This window comes from Plectropomus leopardus, chromosome 7 (assembly GCF_026936395.1).
Source record: "Plectropomus leopardus strain MGB_pleo_1.0 chromosome 7, ASM2693639v1, whole genome shotgun sequence".
NCBI classification, from domain to species: Eukaryota; Metazoa; Chordata; class Actinopteri; order Perciformes; family Serranidae; genus Plectropomus; species Plectropomus leopardus.
In genome coordinates, this window is record NC_142182.1 from 30,179,945 (window position 1) to 30,207,614 (window position 27,670).

The 27,670-nt window shown below is 38.4% G+C and overlaps 1 protein-coding gene across 3 annotated transcripts in view; it reads right to left on the bottom strand.

Annotated features, from left to right (window-relative positions):
• The window catches only part of LOC121950345 (tumor protein p53-inducible protein 11), a 50,433-nt gene extending 22,990 nt beyond the window's left edge, over nucleotides 1-27,443 (bottom strand). For 2 of the 3 annotated variants that reach the window (XR_006106317.2, XM_042496307.2), the window contains exons 1-2: nucleotides 24,139-24,292; nucleotides 20,374-20,483 (exon numbers count right to left, since the gene is read on the bottom strand). The gene's annotated coding sequence lies outside the window, so the exon portion shown is untranslated. Of the gene's footprint in view, nucleotides 1-20,373; nucleotides 20,484-24,138; nucleotides 24,293-27,356 lie in introns of those variants that run through there. The other variant, XM_088080434.1, reaches the window with a different exon arrangement.
• Between the last annotated feature and the right edge of the window lie 227 nt (nucleotides 27,444-27,670).

Here is a 27,670-nt window from a genome sequence, read left to right on the forward strand (position 1 = left end):
CAAGAAAGACTTTTGGTAGAAACTAATTGTATCAGATGAACAAAGGAGTGTGTGGGTGTGGAGGAGCAACTGTGAACAAATGTGTTACTCAAAATAAGAAAGCAGACTCCACAGCCTGCTCATCTCCTCCTGTTTTCCATAAATAACATGAGACGCAGTCGCCCAGTAGCCTCTAAATCCCCTCACTGCCATGTTTGGGATATCTAGCAGCATCATATAGTGCCAGGAGATAACCCACAAAACAACACCTCTACCCAACAGACTCTAAACAAGTCTGAGCAGTTCATCTTCAATGAAATGTCTGAGCCCTCTTAGAATAATTTACTAACCCGAGTGAATTTATCACCTCTCGTGGTTACTTTGTGTTAATGCTTTGGATTTATCATTGCCCTGAGGAATAGTGGAGCTTCAGCACAGTGCAACTTTAAGCTGACCACAGGAAGAGCCAGTGTCCTGTGATGTGATGGGAAGAGATTAGGCACACTTGACTACTATTGAATTCAAGTGTCAAGAGTTGCTTCTTTGTGTTGTTTTACTGCTTTAAAAACTAAGCCGACGCAGTAAAATCAGGATCAAGAAGAGGAATCTGGAAATGTGGAGAACTTCTTTTTAGCAACATTTCACCATTATATTTAGTATTAACAATATATTCAGGCTGCTGAAAGGTTGAATTATTCTGATGTTTCCTCACCAGCATGTCAAATTTTGAATTCTTGTGTCTTTTAAAGGATTACTTTTGATTCACCAAAGTCACACACTCAAAAAAACCAACCAAACAAACAAAAACTACAGATAAAGAAAGCAATATACCAGCAACTCCCGTATTTACTAAGGTAAAATTACTAGCATAAACAAGTTTCACTTTTTGTTCAATTTCTTGTCGGAAAGGGCAATGTGTTTTGCAGTATTGAGCAACAGACTGCACAAGTGATACTTGGATCATACTGCACAAGTTGTGTGCAAGTTTGTAAACAAATGCTTGATGCTCTTGGTGGTATAACTTCAATTCTTCAGAAATTTTCTCCATTTTTGGACTCTTCGTTCACCATGGAGGCATGCGAGAAAAACAAAGGTATCTTCACAAATACAACATAACATTTTCCTGCGCAATCATTTATTTTTTGCCGCCCGCCGCGATTAAAACATTTGCCGCCACAAATCGATTTATAGTTTTGGAGCTGGGCCGTTCACTGGGAGCGCTCAACCCACGCTGGTTCACAGACAGAGACAAACAAAAGACATTAAAGTTTGCTCCCATGGTGAATACATTATGTACGAACGGTCATCTTAGTGGCCGCTTGTAGACGTCTGGTCCTTAACTTTACCACTGCATCAGAGCTATGTGGCGACTAAAATGCATCAGCACAGCAACATCAGCAACAGCTGTGTTAGTTTGCTGGTGGGGAAAGTAGCGGAAATATCATTATGATAAGAATTTGTAGTTGCGTTTTCTCATGATTGTATCTCTAATTATGTGTGACCACATCCAATCACTTCAGACTGAGGCACCAGTTTTCCTTGGTGCAGGCAAACATGAATGTCTGACGCCCTAAAGCAAGTGAACCTTGGTAACCATAGGACTCCACTTTGAAGTCTGTGAGTGCTCATTCCACAACAACCTCACATACTCGACAGCGACAAACTGATCTACTCCCACTACCTACAGGAAATGTTTACAAGATCTGCTTTTGGATAGGTATTTTCAGCATGCAGCATCACGGGCGACTGTGATCAGAACCAAAGGTGTCCAGAGTGTTTTGATGAAATGGGAACAGCATGAGGGAAAGGCGTTGTTTACCTTGACAATGTGTTGGGCATTTGAGGTTTGTCCCAATCTGTGGAAAAGCCCCGGGGAGCCTACAATGTTGCTTGTCTTAAACCTTCACTCATTTTCTTTTCTTTTTCAATGTGTTTGGTCAAAAACCATAACTGTACAGCCAACTGCTTACAGAATGTTGTAATCATGAGTTATGCTATGCCTCTGCACTCCAGTCCTTACTATTCAGCTAATTATAGCCTTATTGTTGTTGTTTTATTGCTGTGCTTTATCAGAACTGCAATGAGGTGTGTTAATTCCCCACAATGATTGATTAGATGAAATGAGCACTAAGCAATGTTCACGTCAAGGGTTTTTTTTAAACAGTTCATTCATTCAATAAAACTTTGTCATGGATTTGTCATTGAAACAATTCCATAATAACTCTAGACATATTAACTAAACAGCAAAAGGTGTGACGAAGCTCTAATGGAAAGCTCCTTTTGTGTGTTGGTGTGCATAAACTGTCAATTAAGTCTGCAAGGGGGGAATGGACCTCATTATTGCTCCAACAAGCTCATTACAGCTACAGCCCACCAAGCACTGCTAAAGAGGAGTAGATTAAAACACTGTAAGGATCACAAGGTGTCCACACCCTGACTGTTATATCCTTACACCCCTTCTATTGGTGAATGGCTGTATGCACGGTATACTGTTTATTTGTCTCAGCAAGTGATTTGTAGAAATATGTTCTTCTAAATTTTTCTACCAGCCAAAGTGGATAAGGTAACAGGATTTAGAAAACAGCATCAGAAAATGTAGCCTGAAATTTGATCAGAGTTGAATCAACACCCCACTGACAAAATGACAGAAATGACATTTCCATGCACAAAATAGTTTGTTTTTGCCCTTATTCTTAAAAAGAGAAGCCATTTTGTCCAAAGTATTCCAATGGTGGAGGACTTGTTCAACTGTGAGAACACAGCCTCCCTCTTTCATTTCTTCACCCCCGGTCTTGATTCTTCTTGATATTTGCAAAATATCCAAAAACCTGTTGATATCCAAGTCATTCCTAGCACTGTAAGTTTTACTGCAATTATTCTGTAAAAAACATTAGATTGCGCAGGTGTTGAAAATATTGTGGCAACCTCCTGTGTCTGCTAGATAAACTGTCAGATCAGAAAAAACACAGGAGACAAAAACCCTATCACCACGTTATGCGAGGAGTCCCAAAACTACTGACACATGACAAATCCTAAATTGTGCCGTTCCTCTTCATGTGGCCTGAGTGATCACACATTTGACACATTCAGTTGACCGTGACATTAGCACGTCTCAGTCGAGGGTAGGCACAAGGTAACAGCGATCTGTACATTATATTGTGTCAGTGGAGAGAGTGATGTGCAGATGTATCCAGCCATCTGGAGGCGTTATGACGAAGATTTTCTTCAAATCATCTAAAGTAATGGTTTCCATGCCTAACAAATGCTGGCTCTGATGTGGTGGAAATAACAAATGAGGTTCAGTTGTGGCAAAAGGGCAGCGAAAACAGATGAGCGGAGAAAGCAGTGCTTATGACAGCTGGTGATAAACAAAGGACAATGAAGAAGGCAGTGAATTCCTATCTTGAGTCAGAACAGGCCACCAATGCAACCCTGGAAACTGTCCTCTACACAACACAGAGATGATCTGTGCCTGCAGTCAGTCTGAGGAGAGAACTTTTCCTCAGTTACTATCAATGGATTACTGTGCTGAGTCCTAAAGATTAATGCTGTTAATCATCTGGGGAGAGTTACCCTGGAATTAACCAGTCCTAATGATTCCTGGGATTTGGAGTTTCCCTGCCTAATATTCAGTTATTACTTTGCACTGCAGTGAGGGAAATTACCCTCCTGTTGGCTGACTTACTCCAACATGATTATGTAAGGAGTGTTCCTCGAGTGTTTTTCTAAAGATCTTTTGGGAGTCACAATAACCTACAAAGCCGAATATCCCAGTAGTTATCGCCCCTGTAACGAGATGTTAGTAGTATATCTGTTAGAGTAAGGTTTTTAACGACGCATATCTGTCGGAAAAAAAAAAGATTTCAAAATTATAAGAACTGAAGACATCGCTCAAGAATGTGCATTTATGAATAACAATTTCAAGCAGTGTCCTATGAACTCAGCCGCAGGGATTGTGGATAATGACTGAGTTCACATAAGAGGGGTTCAGCTGTGTCTCAGTGGATGCAGCCCCTGCATCCCTCCTCCTCCTTGCACTACAACTTCTCCTTCATGAATTAGTTACAAGAAGAATAAAAACAGAAGGACTGTATTGCATTATTTTTGCATCATTTGAGCACTGCTGTGTTAATCATATTCTGAAACGTTTTAGAAAAACTATTTATGGAATCAAAGAAACTCACCAGCCTAATAACATTAAATCTACCAATCACCAAAGTTTTCCACACTTTAATTTGTGGCAAGCAGCCACAATCAAAACATCTGCCGTTTTTGGAGCTGGACCGAATCTTAGGAGCACTATTGAAATATTTACACTGTTCGGTTATTCGATTCTCCACAGTCTCTGAATGCAGAGGACACTCTGGGCACAGATGGAGCATCGAAAGTGAAACTTAAATGGTCTTTCTGCTGGGTCTTCAAGTTTGCATTCACTCACAGCAGCTGCTTCTCTCATCCATTGATCTCATCAGATCAGCTCTAAATGAACTGACTGATCAATTATCAATCCCGGGAATCTCAAACTGCTGCTGAGGAACTGTGCTGTGTTCACAGACCCACAGAATATCAGAATTTAGAGAGGGGACATAAACGTATTTAACAGGAAAAAAAACAAACAAACAGATAATACACACTAATTCTGTGAGAAACACTTAACACTCTTAGGTAACAGATCCACTTTGTAATAGCTACTTGCTCCATTTTAATTTTGTGAATACGTTACTGCTAGTCCTAAAAAGTAATACAACCCCCAATTTTTTCATAATGTAATTTCCAGGAAAAAGAATATCTACTTATGTTTGTGCTACAAAAACATAGTGAGGGACTGTAGTTTGACTTGACAGTGATTTGTACTCAAACTCATGCACAATGTATAATTTAATGGTGTCTAAGAAAGATGGGTAGTTATTTTTACCATGTTACATAGGGCCCACGTGAGGCATGGTATAGCGGGGTCGGGGGGCTGCCAGTGATTGGTTGGTGTTTCTATCTATGGGGCCATCTTGACACGGCAGTCTGGCTGTGAAGCCAACGCAGAAGCAGCAAAATCGTGGTGAGGTAAAGCAAAGCTGACAGTTGGTGCACAAGCACAGCTGGGAGGTGAATGATCTCCTCCACGGAGCAAAACCATCAGAGCTCAGCGGGGATCCATCACACATGGAGAAAATAAGATGAGAACAAGGTCCCCGCCTTCAAATGTACACACTAACAAAGCTGACACAAATCTTCAAAGCTCTGTCTCTGCAGTGCTGTAAGACTCTGAGAAACAGCCAACCAGTAATTATTAGTACTACTATATAATTAGAATTATTACTGTTATGCACTGAGTAACAATTCTGGTTTTTGTTGATTTCCTCACCTCTGCAGCTGCATATTATTGCACAGTCACTATGATTATCAATGATCTGTGTGCAGAGCCTTTTTCACACGCGGCTGAAAACCTGAAATTATTTAGACATTACCCCAGAGGAGTTGTATGTGAGACTGCAAATGAGTTGAATTGGACATTAAACAGATTTTATCCTGCCAGTCCTCTACTGCAGAGTCTGTGTCATGTCCGATTGAGCCCATGTGTAAGAATTCACCAAGTGGACCTGTTGACATTCCTGTCATGAGGCACGCATTGAATCGTTAGAAAACAAACATCCGAGGGCGAAGAGGAGTTATTTTTAAGATGGAAACGTAAATGAGACAAATTAAAGAAACGGCAAGAAGATCGGTTATTTATGCCCAAATTACAAACCGGCTACGGGACTGTGGTGTAATCCGCGTCATGTCCATCCTACTGCACACTCTACCCAGGCGCCACCCCTCACAAAAATCCAGTAAGAGAGGACACTTCCGACACAGACCACTCCTGTTGTGTGCTGCATGTGTGGAAGAGAAACTCTGGACAATGTCCTGACCTGAATGACTGGACATTGTTCAGAGTTCATATGAGAAATCTCATGGAAAAAGATAGTTGATTGTTGAGTCTCATCCCCAGGTCGTAAAATCTTAGCGCTTTGGGTTGGTGGCTCGGTTTGACTAAAAACCCAAAGTGTTTGTATTTGCTGGCCTGGGAATGAGACTATTTTTCACCAAAGTTACACAAAGCAGCTGCAATCGTTATTGCATTGTTTAAAAAGAAGAGACACATTTCCTTTTCATTACTGAAATGAAACTAAAGCTTCAAAACTTAAACAGAGAATTTAAATTGTGCCAAAGCTTAAGAGAGCTTTGAAATTTAATGATCCTTAAAATTCAACTGTATGATCATTTTCGAGGCTGTAGTTTGTAGTGCTGTTGAACTATTGCATTGCATGATACATTAAGATATATATTAAACCTATAATTAATATAAATGTAGCGGACAAAATAATAGATACACCAGTCAGCATAATACATTACAATTCATCAGCACCACAAACTGCAACCTGTGAACTGAATACCCTTCTGAAAAGCTGTACATTATTACATTAACCATTTGAAACCTGGATCTACATTAGTTGCTGCACTCAGATGCCTTAAACAAGCTGTTTAACCCTTTGACACCTGAGCAAATTGGTTTATTTCTTTTGAAAACACGAAGAAAAGGGCAGTGCAGTTAATAATTTGGTAAGAAATGCCCCACAAATTGCAAGAAATTAGTAAAAGGTGACAAAAAAATGACTTGAAAATTAATATTTAGAAAAACGGGGAAATAAAAAAAATGGAAAAATGTCTATAAAACTATATTTGTGATATATTCATGACCTTTGAAGGTAATTTTCTTTCCTTTCCTTTTTTCTGGATTATGTTAGGTAATTTTTTTTACTAATTTCTTACCAATTTTTGACCAATGTCTTGTTAGGTTGCTCATTTTCTTAACCCCATGTTTTTCAAGAAATCAAACCAATTTGTTCAGGTTAAGGTAAGATTTATTGCAGGACTTCTGTATTAGATTACATTTGTTTTAGCAACTTTTCACCTAATAAACTGGTAATGCAGGGTGCAGAATGTCCTTGTCTCTGCAGAGTTAAGTCAGCAGAAACGTAGTGAAGTGGAATCACAGGTAGCAGGAAATACCAACTGTCAAAAACTTGTAGTCCGGAGCAACTGTTAGCCAGGACTAATTAAAAGATCTAATGAGGCAGGCTTTAATGATGCACAACAAATGGTTATTAGTGGATAAAACTATGTGCACCCAATTAATTTCCCCTCAAGACTGCTGGCATTCTACAGGATTTTTTAAAGCATCTCAAGGGTAACCACAGATGCTCCAGCACACAAAACACCATCACAGTAAAATTTGTGGATTAAGGTGAATTACATTTTACTACAAGATTATGGATAATTGGGAGAATGCTGTACTTTCTTTGCTTGTGGGTAACATAATAATTACTTTCTTGAAATGAACACAGTAAAAGACACAGCAGAGCCTTTTGGAGTGCTGTGAAATAAATATTGCATGGGAGAATAATAACATTAATAGTATTATTATGATTATGGGGTTGTTTTGTATCATCTGGTGCATATTGGTAAGAGCTGTGTGAAATCCGAGTAGCTGTTGGGTAAGTATATTGCAATGGATAATGACTGTTTCTGTCCTGCAGTGAAGAAAATAAAAATAAAAACAGAAACAGGCACTTTGCAGTTTAATAGTCAACAAATTAATGCATTGTAAATTCCTGGGGTTAGTAAAGTTAGAAACTGGATCTACATGTTGGCTTTAAAACTACCAATCATTTGAAGGTTGATCAATTCCAGTTTAGCAGGTAGATTTTCTGACTTAAAATCCTGTGGTGGCCTGTGTAGATATTTTCCTCCCTTTCTCAGGAATAATTTAGAGAGATAAATCCCTTCTCATGAATCTTGGGGCTTCAAGGGTGTACAGTGGGTTTAGTTTGAGAGATTAAGATACACTTGATCTGCATTTCTGACACTGAATCTGAGTTTCAGGGTATGATATATATTAATACTCAAATATGCGCATAACATGATTTTTAGTATGATTGTTATGACCATGGATAATGTCACTCCACCACTGAAATGGCCACATTACGTTAGCTACAGACAGAAGCTATATAGTTGACTCATCGAATGCTAATGGTAAATTAACAAGTTAAAATGACTAACTGGCTATTTCATATGATATGACAAACCCTGACTAAAGGGGATTTCTGCTGCTTACCTAATTAAACGCATGGTTGCAGTATAAAATTCTAATTTATTGATTTACTTGATCCTTTTAAAATGCAACATTATTTAATGAGTTGTGTTGATGTAATAATGTCGATAATTACATCAGCTTCATATTGTGTGCAATTTAAATACAAATGTCTGCTTTAATTGATTCAAACAAAATTCAAGTTGACACAACAATGGAATTGGATGAATAATTTAACTTTTCTCCCACTTGAGTTCAGGATTTCAAGTACCTTTTAGTCATATTGCCAAGCCCTAATCTGCAATTTGCAAAAGTGAAACAGACGTTTCTGTGTTCCTGAGGAAACAAACAGGGCTGGGGACAAATACTTTCTTTCCATGTGTCATTGAAAGAGTCTTATGGCCAATAAAACAGTTTGCTAGCTGCCCACCTCCCGTAGCCCCCAAACTGTGAAGAGAAATAGAATAGAATTAACCTCTGTTAATGAATTTCAAAGTAATGCCATACTTAATATGTAAAATGCTTCAATATGTGCTGCCAAGGACAATTGCTTTTTTTTTTTGATAGCCCAAATCAGTTAATGTCTCTTTCTCAATACACATCACAAAGTTAATTCCACAGCTGATTAATTTCTAAGTGTCACAATATGACTGTTTCAAGCCATCCACTTTTTCCCTCCTTGCACAGCTCATCTTGGTTGTTAAAGCACTACCTGGTTGCTAGGCAGCCCTGCTGGAAGACGAGTGCTCATTTGAGGGCTCAATCTGCGTCACTAAAGGATCTCTTCATGTGGAAGTAATTGGTAGGTAAAGGTCAAAAAGAGATCCTTAAAATATCCAACATGTGTCTTTTATAATGCCATCTAGGAACGTGTAGTTCATATCAAAAAAATATATTTGCATTTTTATCGTCTGTCATCCCACTTCCGTTCCTGAAGGTGTGTAAGAGAGCTCGTCATATACAGGTAATTAGATGTTCATGATTCCAGGCACAATAGCGGTAATGGATGCACACACACGCGCACGCACGCACGCACGCACACACACACACACACACACACACACACACGCGCACACACACACACACACGCACACACACACACGCACACACACACACACACACACACGCCACACACACACACACACACACACACACACACACACACACACACACACACACACACACACAGACACAGACACAGACACAGACACAGTTTCACACAGCAATAACCACATCTCTATTGCCTATAAAGTTCAAATGAGCCAACAGCATCAACATTAATGTGTGTCAGTGCTGGTCCGCTTTTCCCGTATTAGGCCTGAAGCAAGCCAGACCAAGAACAACCACTTCCATCTTGTTGTCACACGCTTGCATATTGGGCAACATCGTGGGCTCACTCTCTACATAAGTGAATGTGTATACATAACAAAGTTTCAGCATTCGGAAAGAAAACCTTTAGTTTACATTCTAACATTACTGCCATGACACATATACAAACACAGAAAGAGAGTAAGATGTTTTACAGGTTAGAGTGGTGTTATTGATCCACCAACACTGACATTTTGTTCACTGGTTGTTTAATGATTATATCAGTTTCCAACTCTGATCTTTAACTTGCTTTTTACTGACTGAATTTTAAAGTCGTATGTTCTAAGTTCTGTCATGATACTGGAATTTCTAACTTTCATACAATGCCTAAAAAGGTATTGAATGCCATTTTCAAACACAGGAGTAAAAAATTGACAATGAAAGCATTCAAGTTAAAATTTTTGTTATAAGATAAACATAAACTGGCTGTAACATGAAAACAATGACTTTGCTTTCCTTAGATGGTTGCAAAAAACAGCATAATGACTGCAATAAACATCAACAATAAGTGAGTGTGAGACACTGCAGCTGGTTCCAAGGCCTGACACAATAACTGGTTTGTTTAACGATGTATTGGCACAGGAATAATTGTGATAACCAATATATTATTGCCATTTTGAGATCATTTTTATGCCACTGATATAATGATAATACAACTGCATAATAATGCAAGTACATCCTTTCAAAAATCAATGAAAATTTTATCCTTGAGAATATTCAGACATTGCAATTGGCATAATAAACAGTTAACAGATTTTTAAAAAAGTAATTAACATGTGTTAATGTGTACTTGAATGTATATATAAGTTAGAGCACCTGACATTCTTACGTGAATATAATATACAAATATGCATGTAAACACAAAGGGCAATAATCAGGTCATTAAACGATGGGCGTCATGTCCATATATTGTACCACAAGTCGATAATGTAATTATTGTGACAGGCAATACTGCTGAAAATGAGTATTGAAACTGTTTGCAATATTCTGAATCAATATGTATCAATAAAACAATAGTTTTTGACACTTGTTTCAAGGGCAACAAGAACTGATGATGTTGACATTTAATTTGTTGGTTGGCCAGTGTGACAAATCATCAGAGCTCACACTACAAAAGAGAAGAAGAAAAGATCGAAAACACACGGGACAGAAATGATCCTGGATGTGCTATACTTCACATGCTTCCTTTATCAGCATCAAAGCCTGTAATGACTTTGGATGGGTCCACTAAATCAGCTGCGATATGAGAGATTTGTTCTCAAATTAAATGGCTTTAGAGACAGAGGATTGACATAGGCCATCACACTGCCCTCGCTCTACAGCATGTTTACGTCTCAGCTGCTGCAGCAGGTGTGTTGTGCTGCTAATTTCTTGCGATTGTCTACTTTGTATATCACAGTGTAAACCACTTCTATAGCACTGATAAGACATTGTTTTTTTTGTCTCCATATGCCAAGAAAACTAGCCCAGTCATGATCATACCTGCTTCAGTGGAAAACATTTGTGCCGATACTGAACCAAAACGTTTTCCTATGCCTAAGTTTGGGAAATGTAAACATTAGGGGTGTAAATTTCACAAATTTCTTCATGGTGTATTATTATATCATTTTTTTGCACTTCATTATATTTGCTAATATCACTTTTGATGCAATTTTGATACAATTTTTGTTCAATTCATTTCAGGGCCTGCAACTAATATGACACATTCTCAGTACATATCCTTATTGTCTTTTTTTTCAACTGCTTGCCATTATCTGCATGGCTGTTGCGGGAGCTGTCTCAATGTTATAAAAAGGGGTGATGTTGGTCAGAAATGGTGACCCAGATGTGCCCTGGGAATGCCAAAATATATGCAGATCTTAAAGATGATAATACGTATCCATGTTTTCACTTTGCATCAGTGATATTGGAGCATTGATTATTATTATCATTATTATTATTATTATTATTTAGATTGCTGTAACATACCCCCAATACATTTTTTAAACTCTTTTGTTCATTGTTTATCAAAATACACCAAACTGATGAGTGCATCATTAGGCAGGTTTCTGTTAACCCTCAAATTGTGCAAACTGAAATTGTGAATATAAAGTGCAAAATGGAAACACGTCATTAAAAAAAAAACAAAAACATCCCATTTATTGCAAAACATTTTTTACACTTGCATGAGTCGGTATTTAAGGCAATTTGAAAATTTTCCTTTGTAAAACTACAAAGGAAACACTTTTTTTTCACTTTTATAGCTCACATGATGCTATGGCTATGTGCTTGTCAATAGAAACTGGCTCCCTCATGATAAAGCAGGCACTGGAAGAGGTGTTACTGCATCACAGACCTCTTCAAAAGTTGAGTGGATCATCCCAAAGTTTTGAACCCACAATTCCTCTGTGTGGACTATGACCTCCCAGAAGACCCTCATACATGGCGGCTCCCATGTATAAGGGGCTTTCCTTTACATTATTGCTTTCATAACACGCCTATGTCCCCTTCTATTCGAAATAATGAAAGCTAGTGCAGTGGCTGCAGTAAAAATAAACTAGGGATCGACCAATTATCGGCTTGGCCGATAATATCGTCCGATATTCGGAATTTTTGCGATCATCCGCATCGGCCGTTTTTTTCACCGATAACCGATAAAATTAATTAATGTATTTTAAAATGCGATCCTTCGGCTCTGATGCAGCCGTCTCTGCCTGAAGTCACCACTCTCTTGGTTGTGTAACAATATCCCGCCCACATCCCTCACTGATTGGCTACATGGCACAAGTGAGCCAGTGACAGCCAATCAATCAACACTGAAGCCTCTACATGCAGTGCCACAGACACAGAGGAGAAACAGAGGACTGCTTCGGTGGCTGATCCAGCAGAAAAGGTAAGCAGTGTCAGTCGAAGTTTCAAAGCCCTTTAGGATGATTTTAAAAATACCACAACCTTGATCAATATTAGTGATAACATGCAGGCCCAGAGTCGACATTTCACCAACCTACTTGTCTAGTCACATCAAGCATACGACTTTGCAAGATAGGACTAGCATCACTCACGACAAAAAAAAAAAAAAAAAAAGATGTGAGTGAAGATGACCTGAAGTCCCTTGCTTAATTAAATAAAAATATGACATAGGTAGGCTGTAGCAAGTATAAGGGAGGAAAACCTGCAGTTTGGCTGTTGAGATTAAACTTTTCACAACTTCAACATGGGATAGGCTATTTAATGATGGCTCACCGCTACATTATAATTGACTCGACCAGCCGCTTTAGAGCTGGGGCCAGACGCACAATAATAATAGGAGACACTTACGGTTATCATTACTTTGTGGGAATAATTAATCTCCTAACGTGTCTCAGCCCGTGGGGCGGCTCCTGGTTTGTCAATAAACAACACCCGAGGCGATTATAGCCTGTAAGTTTAACACCACACGCTAACGTGTCCTTGTTTGTTTACAGTCGCCTCTCCCTCAGCGCTCATGCTGTCACTACACAATGATCACACAGAATAGATGTTAAATATTCGTCTTTTTGCCGGTCACTCGTAAAGTCCAGGGAAATGATGGGCCATCTCAGTGAGTCAAGCAGAGAGCACACGTCGAGTTTTTTCAATCAATAAATTTACCGTCGCGTCTAGAACCCACGTGTGTAAAGTAGCCTTTATTGTTTGCATTTACAATTGCCAAGTGCCTTATTCTTATGCAATATGACATACACTTCTAAGCACAATAGTGTACATTTAATGTTCTGAGATTCTGAATATGAATTCATTTCTCTAAATAAATAAATATAATAATAAATAAGGAACTATAAGTGAAAAACTCTGGTGAGCACTGAAAGTTGTGTCTTTATTTACTCATGCTGTTTTATGTAAAATTTTAATCTGAAAAGTAACTATTATATCTATAAAATGAATGTAGTGATCCAAGGTTCTGGCCGCCCTCTTTATTGTTTGGTCTTAATCAGGCTGGATCAGATGTATCCTACCTGAGAGGGAGAGCACTTAAGACATCATTAATTAAATGTTATTAATGTAGGCTATCATTAAGAATATTATGTAGTGTAGTGGAAGTTTAACAGACAGTTTTGCTCTAATAAATGAATATATATTTTCTCTTTTTTAATTCTCACTCTTTTTTTTGTCTCTTTCTCTAAATCCTCATTACAGATGGATGGATCAAAGAAGCGGGTGAAAAGTACAGTATGGCAGTATTTAACACAGTCAGCCCCAGCTACTAGAAGGCCCCTGCACTTTTTGTTTTAATAGGCATTTCAATTAAGATTATGTGTTCATGTTATTATGTTAATTATGTGTTCATGTTATTTTACAAAAAGTTAAGGCCATTTTTTTCAGTGTAAACAAACAGTATACTGTATTCATTCTAATCCCAGGTGTGTTTCTGTAAATTTTGACACCAAAATTTTCATTTTTACTGCAAATAAATATCGGTTATACATATCGGCTATCGGTTTCGTTTGGTTATTAATAATCGGTATCGGCCCTGAAAAATCCATATCGGTCGATCCCTAAAATAAACCTGCCGATGTTTTGAACATCCATCACCATGCGTCTTAGAATGTTATCACGAGAGTCACAAAGCATCACTCAATGGAAACGCAGTAATCTCGCAATTGGGTTTATCAACATTTCAAAGTTATCTCTTAAGTTATTTGCAAATCGGTAATGGAAACCTGCCTATTGTTAAATATACCACATTGCCTAAATAAAAATAGTCTTTACTAAGAATATGTCAATCAGGAAATATTAGATAAGTAAACACGTTTTTGACCATGTTCAGACAGTCAGCATGCAGCCAGACAAAACATAACTGACACAACAGAATTGGTCAAGTATGACCCAAGACAACTAAATCTTTACACACTCTGCAGAAACATACATTCAAGTTAATTAATTACAATAGCTCAGGGTTAGAATGTCTTCTCTCATAAGTCCTTTTCTGTCAGAGACAATCCTTGTCTCCAAACTTAAAGCTATCTCTCTGTCTGAAACAAAGAACTCGATTTGAGCATTTCATCAGACTGTCATTGTTTCTGTGTTACTCAGCTCTGATGCAATGACAGAAACACTCGAATCAATCCCCCCACATCAGTAATCAGAGCACCTTCCACAAACAGTGCAACACACACAGCTGCATCTGTACCAGCGCAAGCACATACCATTCTTGCTACTATTCAGACTCTATGATTGGTTTGTCCATCATTCTCCCACACTGCAGACAGAGTGCAAATAATAAAGGTTCTCTGTGACAGAAAATCGATACTTGGAACATTGCATGTACAGCCTAACTAAAGTTCAGCCTTCCTCTTGTCTGCAGAAAATACAAGGCATTCTTTAAAAACAGAAGTCATTCAGTCTGCCTTTGTCAGTGGACAGCAATGAATTGTGCAAAATAATCTGGTGACAAACAACATAATTACTCTCATTTCCTTTGAGAAGGCATTACATTTGGAAATAATATGTACCTGTTCAGGAGGTAGAATTCAGCCTATAGCTCACCAGGAGTAGTAGACACAGGCCTATAGTCATTCGTTTGTCATTGGGCACTAGTTTTAATGTGGACCAAAGCTTGCAGCAGCATGTATTTTTTCCAAAAGCTCCTCAAAACAACCCCCAAACCCTGCGTGGTTTCTGTGTGCGTGAGTGTATGTGTCTGATGTAGGGGAAAATCACCCTCCTAGCCCAAATGCATTCAAGCCATATTCAGACTACCAGAAAAAGGTCAGACAGCTTGTCACTAAAACCGGGGGCAGATTTTGCTCAACAGCCCACAGCAGCAGCAATCTGTGAAGACCTGAAGCTAATTGGATCGCTTTTCACTTCCACAGAGGGGATAAAGAATAAAAAAAAGAGGGCCATGGCAAGGGAATAAAAACTGTTGCTGAATAATGTGTTTGTGTTCATGTTTGGTCTGAATATTTCCAGTAGAAAAACTTTAAAATTTCCAACTTATGTCCTAAAAAAAAGATTTTCTACCACAGGGCCATACTGCCAATTTTTGTCACACTCTATATTGTTAACACATATTCACATATGTCGAAGTCACCTCTTGGTAAATGTGAATACACCCACGCAGCTTGCTAATCAGGTTTTTTACCGAGCAACACAAATGCCATGAGGGCTCAGCTGAGTTTACACAGAAACAAATGAGGGAATCAACCTTAGCCAGTGGCAAATCGATGCCTGCACAGGATGGCTGATGAACAAGAGTGATGAGGTAAATATCTAATCGGGGGAAAAGGTTGCATTTGTCTCCTGGCTCTGTTAGCTCCAGTTTATTTCCTCGGCAACAGCCTGCAAGATTTGAATCAATTTAATAGAAAATTAAACTTTTCAGCAGCATGATATTCATTTCTCTGCCTCATTAATGTCAGAAATCCTGTCAGAACCAGCAGTCATCCAAATAACACATCAACAAATACAAAACACTATTAATGGCGGGCAATATGGATGTAAAAACATCACTGGATAAACCAAATTTTTTTTCACATACAGTATGTATGATTCAAAACACTTAAATAAATCAGTACAGTAGCTTTAATTACAATTTGCTCAGAATCATTAATTTTTAAAACAGAACTTTTTTTAAAACAACAACACAATATGATCATATCATCAAATGATTCCACTGAGAATCTGCGAACTATAAGATTTACCTATTGTCCAGGTCTTAAGACGTAATATATATATATATTCAGTTGGTCTGCATTGGCATGCCATCACTTTGGCAAAGTTACAATATTCAACATTTTTTTAGAGCAGCGTGTATATTCCATTAGTAAGAAAAACCATACAGTTTTTGTTTAAACACAAAAATGGTATGTGATGGACCATGTAATCCCCAAATTTCTTGTTTGCAGAGGTGGTAAGCAAACTTCAGCCTGATGTCTTCAGTGAATCAGTGAAAAATATCTGTAAAAGTTTTACTTTAATTCCCAACATTATGACATGCTGTTCTGATTTAGGGTTGGGCGATACGGGCTGAAAATTGTATTGAAATAATTTTAGGCTAGATGAGTAAGACAAATTAAACAGACTCGTCTCATCTTGTTATCAGTGCTGTTACTAAATAGCAGTTCAAATTCATTATATACGCATGTGGCCACTGTGGCTCTTTCAAAATGAAACACTTTGGAAAACCCCGTCAATTATTGCTGCATTGAGTACTGAAGAGTTTTTCCTTGAAGCAGTAGTATTTGATCCTTACAAAATGTAATGGTGCAGTTTTAAAAGTAAAGAAATAAGCTTATGCTTAATGTTAAATCTCCAAAGTTAATGTGTGATGATGAAGGAAGTGAGCATATATTAGGGGCTGTAATTGTGGCATCGTTAGACAGAATATGAGTCAAACAGTACTTTGACTCAGTGGGCTATGTGAGCAGGGTTTGGCATAACCAATGGCACATGGCCAATGAACATTTACGGCGTGCATGTTGACTGGCCACACTGGCCCTGCATATCAGAGTCTAGGATGTGAGTAATGTCTTTAAGACATAAAAAAATATCAATATTTATTTTGTACTCAACACTTCCTTTATCTGTTTCTAATTAAATGCCTTTTGGTGTTTCTGTGTACAGAATTCTGTCATTTGTTAAAACAAGGCTTTTATTACTATCTGTGACTGAGCACAAGCCTCTTCACCTTTTCTCTCTAAAAGGAACATCAATTTAATTTATGAGATGAAAACATGCAAAACAGCTACTGTGGTATGTTTTGTACAGCTTTTTTTATCTCAACATGTCAAATCAATAACTAAAAGACAACAACCAAAGCTAACGGAAACTTCACTGTTGGACATCATAGATAATAAATCAAGAAAAGTATGGGGAGAAAAAGAGTTATCTTTATTCTCTGGTTTCAGGGTTGATAAAAATATACAAGGGGCCAGTAAAACTCCAATCTGCTGGCCCAGGGGGCTAGTGGGGGAAAACACTGGACATTGCACGCGAGTTAATGACTCGCATGACACTGCATGATGTTTTGATAATTTCAGCTCTGTCTTAACAAAGCCAGTCTTGTAAAGTCTCTGTGTTACTGCTGTTGCAGCTCCTGTACTGAGAAAAGGAAGTTGGGCATCAAAGGTGCTGCATCAGGGCAGGATGAGGATTTTTTTTTTCTTGTAGTGTCAAGCAAAAGTGAGTGTTGATCTGGCTCATCAACACACCCGCAAGACATAACTGATGTGTGTGGATGGGTGTGTATGTGTGAGTAAGTGTGAGTGTTGTGTGCACCCAGGGCTTGTTTGGCGTCACGACTGAATTATATTTTACCTTGGGTTTCAATCATTTTTGCATAACAGGAGGCTCGGTTATTATCATGCATTTGCATACATTTGCATTGAATATGCTTCATATTTCAAAAGTGTGATTTATTACCACTTAATTTGTGCAATAAATGTTCGGAGGAGTAAAAACTTTTACAATGAATTTAAATCAAATCAATCTTTTATGCTTCTATCAATAAATGCATAGGGAAAGTCTAGTGCCTGCAAGCGAAAATGTTTATGCGGACTATACAAATGTGAATGTGATGGAGGTATGGATGTATTCAAGCCACCAGCATGTGTCACGCTTCACAGCATGTCAGGTTTGAATTGGTAAAAAACAGGAGCACTTGTTGTTGAGTTTCCATGTCTGAATTCTGTTAATTATATCCAGAACAACATGCAAAACACTGATACTAATAGTCATCTTTCATGTTTCTTTAGCTTTTTTAAAATGCAGGAGAGTTAAAACAAATCACTGTGAAAGAATTTGGACAAGGTATAATATCAGCATGAAAAATGGAAGAGGAAGAATAATCAATTATTTGTGAACAACACTGGCTCAGAGAGCACCGATAACCAGTCTGGACACTTATATTTGTAATACTCCATTTTGGCATGGAAGGTTCTGAGTGCGTGATTGTACCAGATGTGCAAAAATCAAAACAAAAACTATTCTGCAGCTGCATCATAGGAATGTAATTCCCATCCGTATATATACACCATCACAACAGGAAAAGTCACTTAAAAGACATTGTTGGACAAAGGTCAGCCCAGTTGGACCAAGGACATCTACTCTGCCTGCAAACACAGCTGCTACTGAATGCATGTTGCATGACAGAAAATTGACTACATTTGTGTTTTGGACTGCTTGACAGCTAAAAGATGCAATGTGAATATGTAAACTTAGGCTAGGGAAAAATGGCTTGACACAAATTTGAATATTTTGTGACATTTTCTAGACCAAATAATATGGTCAACATATTAATAGAAAATTAAAATAATCACAGCTTGCAGTTACAATTGCATACCAACTTATTTAATGTCAAAATGCTCAAGCTAATAATGGGTGGCAAGCAGAAAAAAAAACAAAACAAAAAACAAAACAAAAAACAATTGTATTGTCTGTGAACCTTAACAGCGATTATTGAGCCGAATTTCATATTTATGTTGAATGATCTTGCTGTTAATCCATGTTTCATAGCTGTTGGGAGAAGCTGGCCTTAAGGGCTTTAAGTCAGACAGCCCTAAAGTTTTGGTAATAAGATCATGCTTTAGGCTAAAATTAAAAGATTAATGCCAGAAAGCTAACTTGTGTTGTTTTATTTATTACAGTGGAGTCAACTTTATTGCACCTAACTGGTCACAGTGGGTGTAAATCACCAGTTTCTACATGATACAATATTAAATCCGTTCTTTGGAGGATGATAAGATATTTGCTAATATCACAAAATTTGCCTAGATACAGTTTTGATTTGATTCAATTCAGGGGCTTGTGATTAACATGAGATGATGTCAGTAAATATCTTCATGGTCTTTTTCTTGGACGCTTGCCATTGTCACCCTGGCGCTAAACTGCTTGCACTGTTTGAATGTTTAGGAAGGTGGTGTGCTTGAACAGAGCTGGCCCAGATGTGCGATGGATTTCAAAGTAAAGTTGAATCTTAAATATGATGATGTGTATCAATGTTTACACTTTGCATCAATAAAATTAGATTGTTGATCATCATGATCTTTTGTAACAGATTGTATTGAATGGGCATATGATATCAATACATACCGATCACAGGCCCCTAAACTGAATCAAATCTAAAGCGTATTATGGCAGACTTTGATGTCAGCATATATTGTATTGTTGTCCAAATTATAAATATAATATTTTATCCTGATAAAACTAGTGATTTACACCTATAAAAATCTATGGTTTTCTATAACAACCACAGAGAAAATACTTCAGTGAAGCAGCCTCTAGATGAACCCTCTGTGTTGAGTAATCAATAATGCAGTACACTAGCAACAGTTGTTGGTATAGTGGAAACTACATGTTCAGTGATGAAGTGCTGCTGTTTAAACAGAATCAGTGGGAGAAGTGAGAAAGGCGCAACGCCTGTAGGATAAGGATTATGGTAAGCAACTTGCATAGGTACGGCTCCGAGGTGATAAGGTAAACCTATGGAGAAATTAAGCAGCTGCCTCAGCTCTTAACATGCAGCTGAAATATTTCCATTTCTTTCATCATACTGTAAGAGCTGAGCCCTTCCAGTAAAAGGTTGCCAGGAGGTCAGCTTACTAGACATACTATGCAAGTGTTGAAAACGTTAGACTTGATGTACGAGTACTGCTGAGGAGAACTGAAAGGTGACTTTGTTCAAATGGCAAGGGGGAAATGTGAAACCATTAACAAAAAAAATCCCCATCACAGCACACACACACACAAACAGCCAAAACAATCACAATGCTCCGCTGTGAGCATGAATACATACATACAAACTCCAAACAACTCGTCTCCACAGCAGCTGACCAGCACAGCCTGGTATAGTCCTCATTTTGGGTAATGCAGGCCTTTTACCACAGACATATCAATTGCTAAACAATTTTAAATCAGAGAAGTGACACAACACTTTTACTTACTGGATACAGATACGATTAGATGTGGAGTTTGTAGCTTCCTTCTAAATCCAGTTGCTGCTTCTCCACTACTCCGCTCTTCAGAACGTCCTGCAGGGTCCACTAAAGTTTACCTGTCAATTTAAAAGATATAACATTTTGAAATAAAACATGTCTCTTTTTTCTATAAAATGCCTTTGACGGATTTAAAAGACCAGAGTAGTCACACAAAAGCCACAGAAACATTTTTGAGCAAACAAAAGATGATGCAAGCAAGTCAAACAAAAGATTGCCCCACATGTTATACAACATTACAATATCAAGTAAGGCGATTATCAAAGATAATGAATCCAAAATGAGATTTTTCTGAGTTTATGCAGACAGCTGGAAACGCCTGGGGGAAATGAGTTGCCAAGAAATACACACAAAAATTGCTCGCAGTGTTTTGACACCATTCAACGATGGAATTGCTTTTCGGTCCTCCCCAGATGTAATCAACGAGTTGAGCAGCCTTTCACTGCCATAAAACGGTACAATCTGAGAAGCAACATATGGTCTTAGCTTCTCTAATCTTGTCCACTGGAAATAAACAGGAGCACAGCTGCTGTCGTCTCATTATTAAAGCCTATGGCAAACCCACTGTCACACCAGGCATTAGGAAATTAAAAGCAAAGATGCCAGGAAGAAAGCTATCCTCATTGGCAGAAATATATAGCACACAGCAGAAGTCCCCTGAGACAAACCAGAAGTCAGTGAGATGAAACTAAATATAGCTAACCACCATTATGCTGAGGTAAATCATATTGGTTGCTATTTTAAGAATGCATCCAAAGCGGTAATTACCAAAACAATGGCGGTGGATGAGTTTCATGCTGAGCGCTGTGATTGTAGAAAAAGCACAACTCTTCCAAAAAATTCCATTTACAGTGTCTGTTTAGAGAGCAATCACTTTGTGTTACTGTATCTGATCTGTCAGGGACAAATGCCTCAGGCTGCCTAAATACTGCCCTCACACTTTCAATGGCCGCTATGTTTGTACGTGTACACTAGAAATAACCATTAAAATGATAATACTTATAGCTTGTTGTGTAATTAGTGGACTGTATTTTAAACAGAGGTGGTAATTAATCACTCAGGGGTTAAAACAAAAAAGGGGTCACCATCTGCTTTGGCTATTCAGCATGCAGCATGTCAAGAGTGTGTGAAGGACCTGTGGGATTGCCTAGGGCTGTACACGGTGACGCTGCCTGCCCCAATGCCTCTACACAAAAACTACACACGCATCTACATGTGCTTCTGCTAAACTCTCTCAGGATAACTCATAGCCCAGCTCCACTGAGATCAAGTTAACCCTTTATCTATGTCTGACATGGATGCATTCAAAGCTTGCAAAGAGAAATTATTATTTTTCACTTGTTTTTGTGGCAAATAAAGCACTATTCCACCAACAGTAACTTTGCAGTGAATGTGTGTACTTGAGTCGGATGGTCATAATATAATGTCATATTTCCATTTGTCAGACAGGTATTGAGTACAGTTGTTAGACAAGGTGTACCACCTCTTAGTGACACAGAGAGCGTTACTGTTGTTCTACATGAGAGCCATTAGTGAGAAAAAATTGCACCACAAACTGGAAGGGTCTTTCAGGGTTGGCTGAGGTGACAATATCCTGCAGTCACACACATTCATGGAGAAGGAAAACAGTCGTAAAGGTCATTATCAGGCCATAACTGACCCATTTACCAGAGCCACTTCTGCATGCAGAAAGTAGAGTGCCACTATGTTAACACGGTGAGAATATCTAATGGTTTGATTGCTTTGGCTAAAAAGAACAGAGACGCTGTTGAACAGCCAGAAAAATTTGATCTGATGGCTGTATCAGCACAGCCACATTCATCTTCAACAGACATCCACTGCTGCCCACTCCACGTTCATTTTAGTCATTTTCCACCAAGCTGAAAACTTTGTCACCATGGGCACAAAGAACAGAGAAGGGAGCCCTGTTTCATCTTTCCTATTTCCTCGGCCAATTAGAATCCCCCGCCCGCCCACAGAGCCTGGATGACATGTTGATTCCTAATCACAAAGCGATTAGAGAAGAAAACTGTGCGACTGCTGCCATGGGAATAAGTCTTGATTCATCAAAAACACAAACCAAGTAAGCAATTTAAAAGGCTTCATGCTGAGGGGTAATAATATTCCTCATCCGTCTCCTTATTTGACATAACTTTTTTTCCCATTTTAAGATATAGGCTAAGGAATGTAATAACCACCATGCCACTTCCCTCATGTCACGCGCTTCTGTTTGACTCAAGCCAGCATTTCAGTTTGCGTTTGTTGTATGTTAAAATGTTTGAAGCTATACAAACGTGGGCATGTCAATGCACAAAGCAAGCCTTCAGCTGGGGAGTCAATTTAAAGGAAAAACACAACTGTGCTTTGTCTTCCGCTCCTTCTTAAACATTCAACAAATTAGTTGTTGAGGTTGGAGAGAAAGGTAGGCTCCCATATAAGTTTATATTTCAGTCATCCCATGAAGAATAAGGAGAAAAAGCATAGCCATAGCTTACTATTGAATAGTGTTTTGTAGACAGCGTATTGTGTTGCAGACAGTGTTTTTCAGCTGTGTTTTACTGTTTTGCAGACTGCTTAACAGAAAGCTCTAGCTCGGTTCACAACACTGACAACATGACAGGGCTGCAGCATTGCTGAACTGCACTTGGGACAAGTCTCGACACACCAAACACTAACCTCAACTGTTAGTTGTGCAGCAAGCTTTCACACTGAGTGATCCGTCTCTCCCAAGAATGAGCAGCCGCTTAGTTCAACACATATCATTACCATTTCAGTCAGTCTCATCTGATCATTGCACTTAATCTCACTTACAACTTCAAGCATACATTTGACAAACTCCTTTCATTTTTATATAAGTATTAAAGCACACTATATTGTATGTTTCCCCTCTTCCTTGTGATAAACACAGCTGGTACATTGACTTTTTTCTTGGAATAATGCTAAGTGCTGCCATAATTGGGCAATTTCTGTCACTAAAACACACAGACACTCTGGCACTCACTCCCCTGCCACACCGGTTAATCCACTTTCACCTATTAGGCAGTCAACTCTGCTACCTCCGTTTGAAATCTTGACATTTATTCAAAGTGTTTTTTGAACGTGGTGACTAAAATGCTTTAAAAAAAATAAATAAATAAAATAAATAAAAAGCTCAGCTCTGTCAATTTGAATAATGAATCAGGCTTTTAACTGGTTAGTCGCTGACATTAACCCCTGGCTGCTAAATAACTTCACAGTTACTGGGTGGGGTACAGCAGCAACTCAGCCGTTAGTACGTTCATGGAGCTATCTAAACACCATATATATATATGAAGAGGTCAATTTTTTACAGAAAATAAGTGGTTCACTTCACGTTAACATTACATGCCATTAACACGAAGGGAAATAACTTGTTTTATTTGACACAAATGTCCACCACGCTCAACTTCGCTTCAGCTTTTGAAATGTTACCAACACTTTCAAGAAAATTCACACTGACTACAACAAAACAACTTATCAGCCGGATGAAAAGAGATATCGCTCAAAGAAATAGTCGATAGGCTGTCCGCTCACGACCACGAAATGACTTATATTTACGCTAGCAGTTAATGTGAACTCTCCCAAGAAGACGTAGACAGACAAAAGCATAGCTTAAAGCATTTTAAAAGTAACACTGTAGTTCGCGGGACGGACGATACTAAACACGTTTAAAAGCACAGGTAATGTGCAACTTACAGCAGGAAGTGGAGTGGTGTCCAGAGTTTGCTTCAGAGTATATCGTTAGCCGTTATCACAGTGATTGAGCGGGCTGGATAGTATGGAGGCTCATCGCAGCGCTCCCTGCTTTCAACGGAGCAGCAAACAGTGCAACAGAGCTGGACTCTACCGTAATAACCCGCGCTCACACCAAAGCGCACATTGAATTCTCCATGCCGTAATACATAGAATAGTGGACCGTAAATGTGGTCGACAGTGAAAACTAGTTTCAAAACAAAAACGCCATATTCACAGGCGGTGAGGGAAGAAGTGCTCAAATATTTTACTTAAGGAAACGTAACTATACCCCCGTGTAGACATACTCTGTTACAAGTTAATGTTTCGCATTCACAATCTTACTTAAGTCAAAGTACAAGGAGCTGAAGTAAGAGTAGGCTACTCATGTAGAATGGCCCATTTCAGAATAATGTGTATTATCACTTGACAGTGGTGGAAGAAGTACCTAAAATCCATAGGCTACTTGAGTAAAAGGACATATTTCTTACCAGTAAATAACTCTAGTAGAAGTTAAATTCACCTATAGGCTTACAACTTGAGTAAAAGTCTTAAAGTATTTATTTACTGTACTCAGTTATAAAAAGTAATTTTATGATATCGCATGTAGTTGTAAAAGCTCAAGTAAATGATGTTAACAAAAAAGTTAGCATTAAGCATTTTTAGAATTATAACATTTACTTCTTAGTAACATGTAGCCTACACCACCTTTCAAATTGAGCCTACATTACACTTGAAGAAAAACGGTGTTTTTCCACATATTTAAGGATTTAAATAGCAAAATCCAAAGTGCAATAGCCTATGTTCCCCTGAAGTGTAGTGGTGTAGATGTAGACTATAAAATAGAAGCAAATGGAAATACTAAAGTAAAGTAAAGGTACCTCAAAATTGTTTTTAAGTACAGTATCCTTGATCCTTGGATTGTAAGCACCATCCGGAGGGCATACTAGGTGACCCAAATCAAACACACCCACGATGCTCAGGTGAACAGATGCATGCTGGGTCTAGCCACAATACTAAATGCTAAAATAACAACAACACCTAACTGTTTGTAGCCTGCCAAAAGAAGAACAACATGGCGCATTTGCTGCTGATACTGCTACATTAGCTTAGGAACTTCTCTGCTGGCCCTCATCAAATCAGGACTTTTTGGATTTGAGGCGCTCAGGAGGACAGTGAGGCTGATTGGACTGCTTTAAGAACAGACAATGAACTCGCAGATTTTGAGGAACTTCACCTGCCAGGACATGAAGACACCAAGAGGGGTGAGTACAACTTTGCCCAAACGCTCAAAACTCGCGCAGGGTCTGTTTTGGCTTCAGTGTTTGCGGGCTGTCGCTGCTGCTTTGCATCTCTGTGTTGGCTGCTATGATGATTCTTTATTCTGCTGTTAAATACACAGGTTATTTATTTATTGCACCCGCTTTTTTGTTTATTTTCTGTGTAGGCTTACTGTCTAGGTTTTGTGGTTACGCGTGGTTAATGGTTGCCAGGCTGCACTGAGGAAGTGTGCAGTTATTCATAATTGCTAATCAGTTGTATGCACAGGCTGTGAACAGAGAAGCAATGCATTGTTGGTTGTTATTGTTTGGACAAAGGGTTGGTGTGATCAACACCACCACGTCGTGATGTTCTGCACCTCGCATGTTAATGCACTTTATTTTATACCCTGAAGCTGTTTTTTTAATATGGTAGTTATATCATATACATTGTTACCATTATACATTCCTTTATACAGAAGTCATTTTTCTCTGACTTTAGTAAAATGTTTTTAAACTATCAGTAATTTTATTGTTACAACATTATACTCTTTGAATCCCTCCTTTGTGCTGTTTTTACCTTACTACATTTATCTGATGTGGTAGACTTGTAAAATACAATGCATTGCTAAAGGTTAAACCAGTTAAAACCAGATTTTTAAAAAAAGCTGGAGCTATTCGGGGTCCCATGTCACATCTCAGATGAGCAGTCTGATGAGTGATTTCCCCTCTAAACTTTTTTAGACTGTCTCATTTTTGAATAATTGTTGGAGACCCACAAAGAGGAAATATTCCTTTGTTCATATCCCATTATTCGTTTTACAAATCCCCCAGGCTGGAAACCACTGAAATGAATAACCAAACTATCAGAAAAAGACTAACATAATAAGGCTAACCAAAATACTGCTCACTGACTCAACAATAAACAAACTAATATTGAAATATCTAGTAACGAATCAGTCAAAGGGCACATATTTCTGCAGAATTTTTTAAAAAATTTTTGTACGTACTTTTGGTATATATTTTCTTGGTAATACATATACTTTTACCTCACTTGTATTCTTTCTTACTCTACAAAGAGTATTTTGGCATAATGTAACCCCCTTAATGTCTCTGTATTTATATCTTCCTAGACTGTACGTTGTCTCTTTCCTCTCCTCTAGTGTCCACCTTATTCACTGACCAAATCATGACATACTGCAGTTTGTCTGTTATTGTCTGAGTTGTTTCTCTCTGATGTCTATTTCAAATTCAGAAAAAAAACCAGAAAAAAGTTAAACTTAGTATAACAATATGTCAGCAGCTCACCTGTCTGTGCCTCAGCAGCCACGGGTTCAATTCCAGCACACCTTCATTTGCTGCATGTCATCCCCTCTCTCTTGCCCTTTCACACGCCAGCTTTTCCATCAAATAAAGGCCAAAAAGTAAAAAAAATATTCTTAAAACAAACGTAGCATCACCTTCTGTGGTGTAAATGCCTTTCAGAACTGACTCTTCATGAGTTGCACCTGAAAACTAAAATCAACAACAAGCACAGTTTGCAGTAAAATTTGACTGAATAAATCAATCAACACTACATCACTGAAACCTCTGAAACATAAAAATATTTCTCTAAAGATTTACACAGTGACCATGATGGAAAAAGTCTGAAAGCAATGAAAAATGCAAATACCATTGTGAGAAAATCAGCTGTGGATTTCGTAATTTAACACAGTGGTGTGTGATTCATAATCTTCATTTGACAACTGTGCCAAAGCAACTGAGAAAAACGGTGAGATTCTCTGCAGTTTTTTTTATTCAGTCACCGAGCAAGTTGCTTCTACACAAAGGTAATGGCTTGAATGTGTTTTTCAAAAACTTACAATGGCCCTGGGGTGCAAAACGTTCTGCACATGCTGTGGCTGGGCTAATTCCTGTACATACCTGTATATTTAGATTCCTGGAGTTATTCGTGATCCTCATTTAAGTCATTCCAATGATGCACCTTTACAGCATTTACAGGATATTACCAGGCACTTTCAGCAAGCATGTGAGCCTTTCTTTCTATCTCTCTATCTGCTCTGAGCACTTGCACTGGTCCTGCTTCCCTAATATCTGCCGGTATTTCAACATTAAGCCTTTCTTAATATTGCACAACAGTTGCAGTTTAACAGCCATCTATTTCTACACTTTGTCTTCAGAGTCCACGTGGGAAAACGGCAGGGTTATTTGTCTTTAATTGCCTTTGAAACAGCATC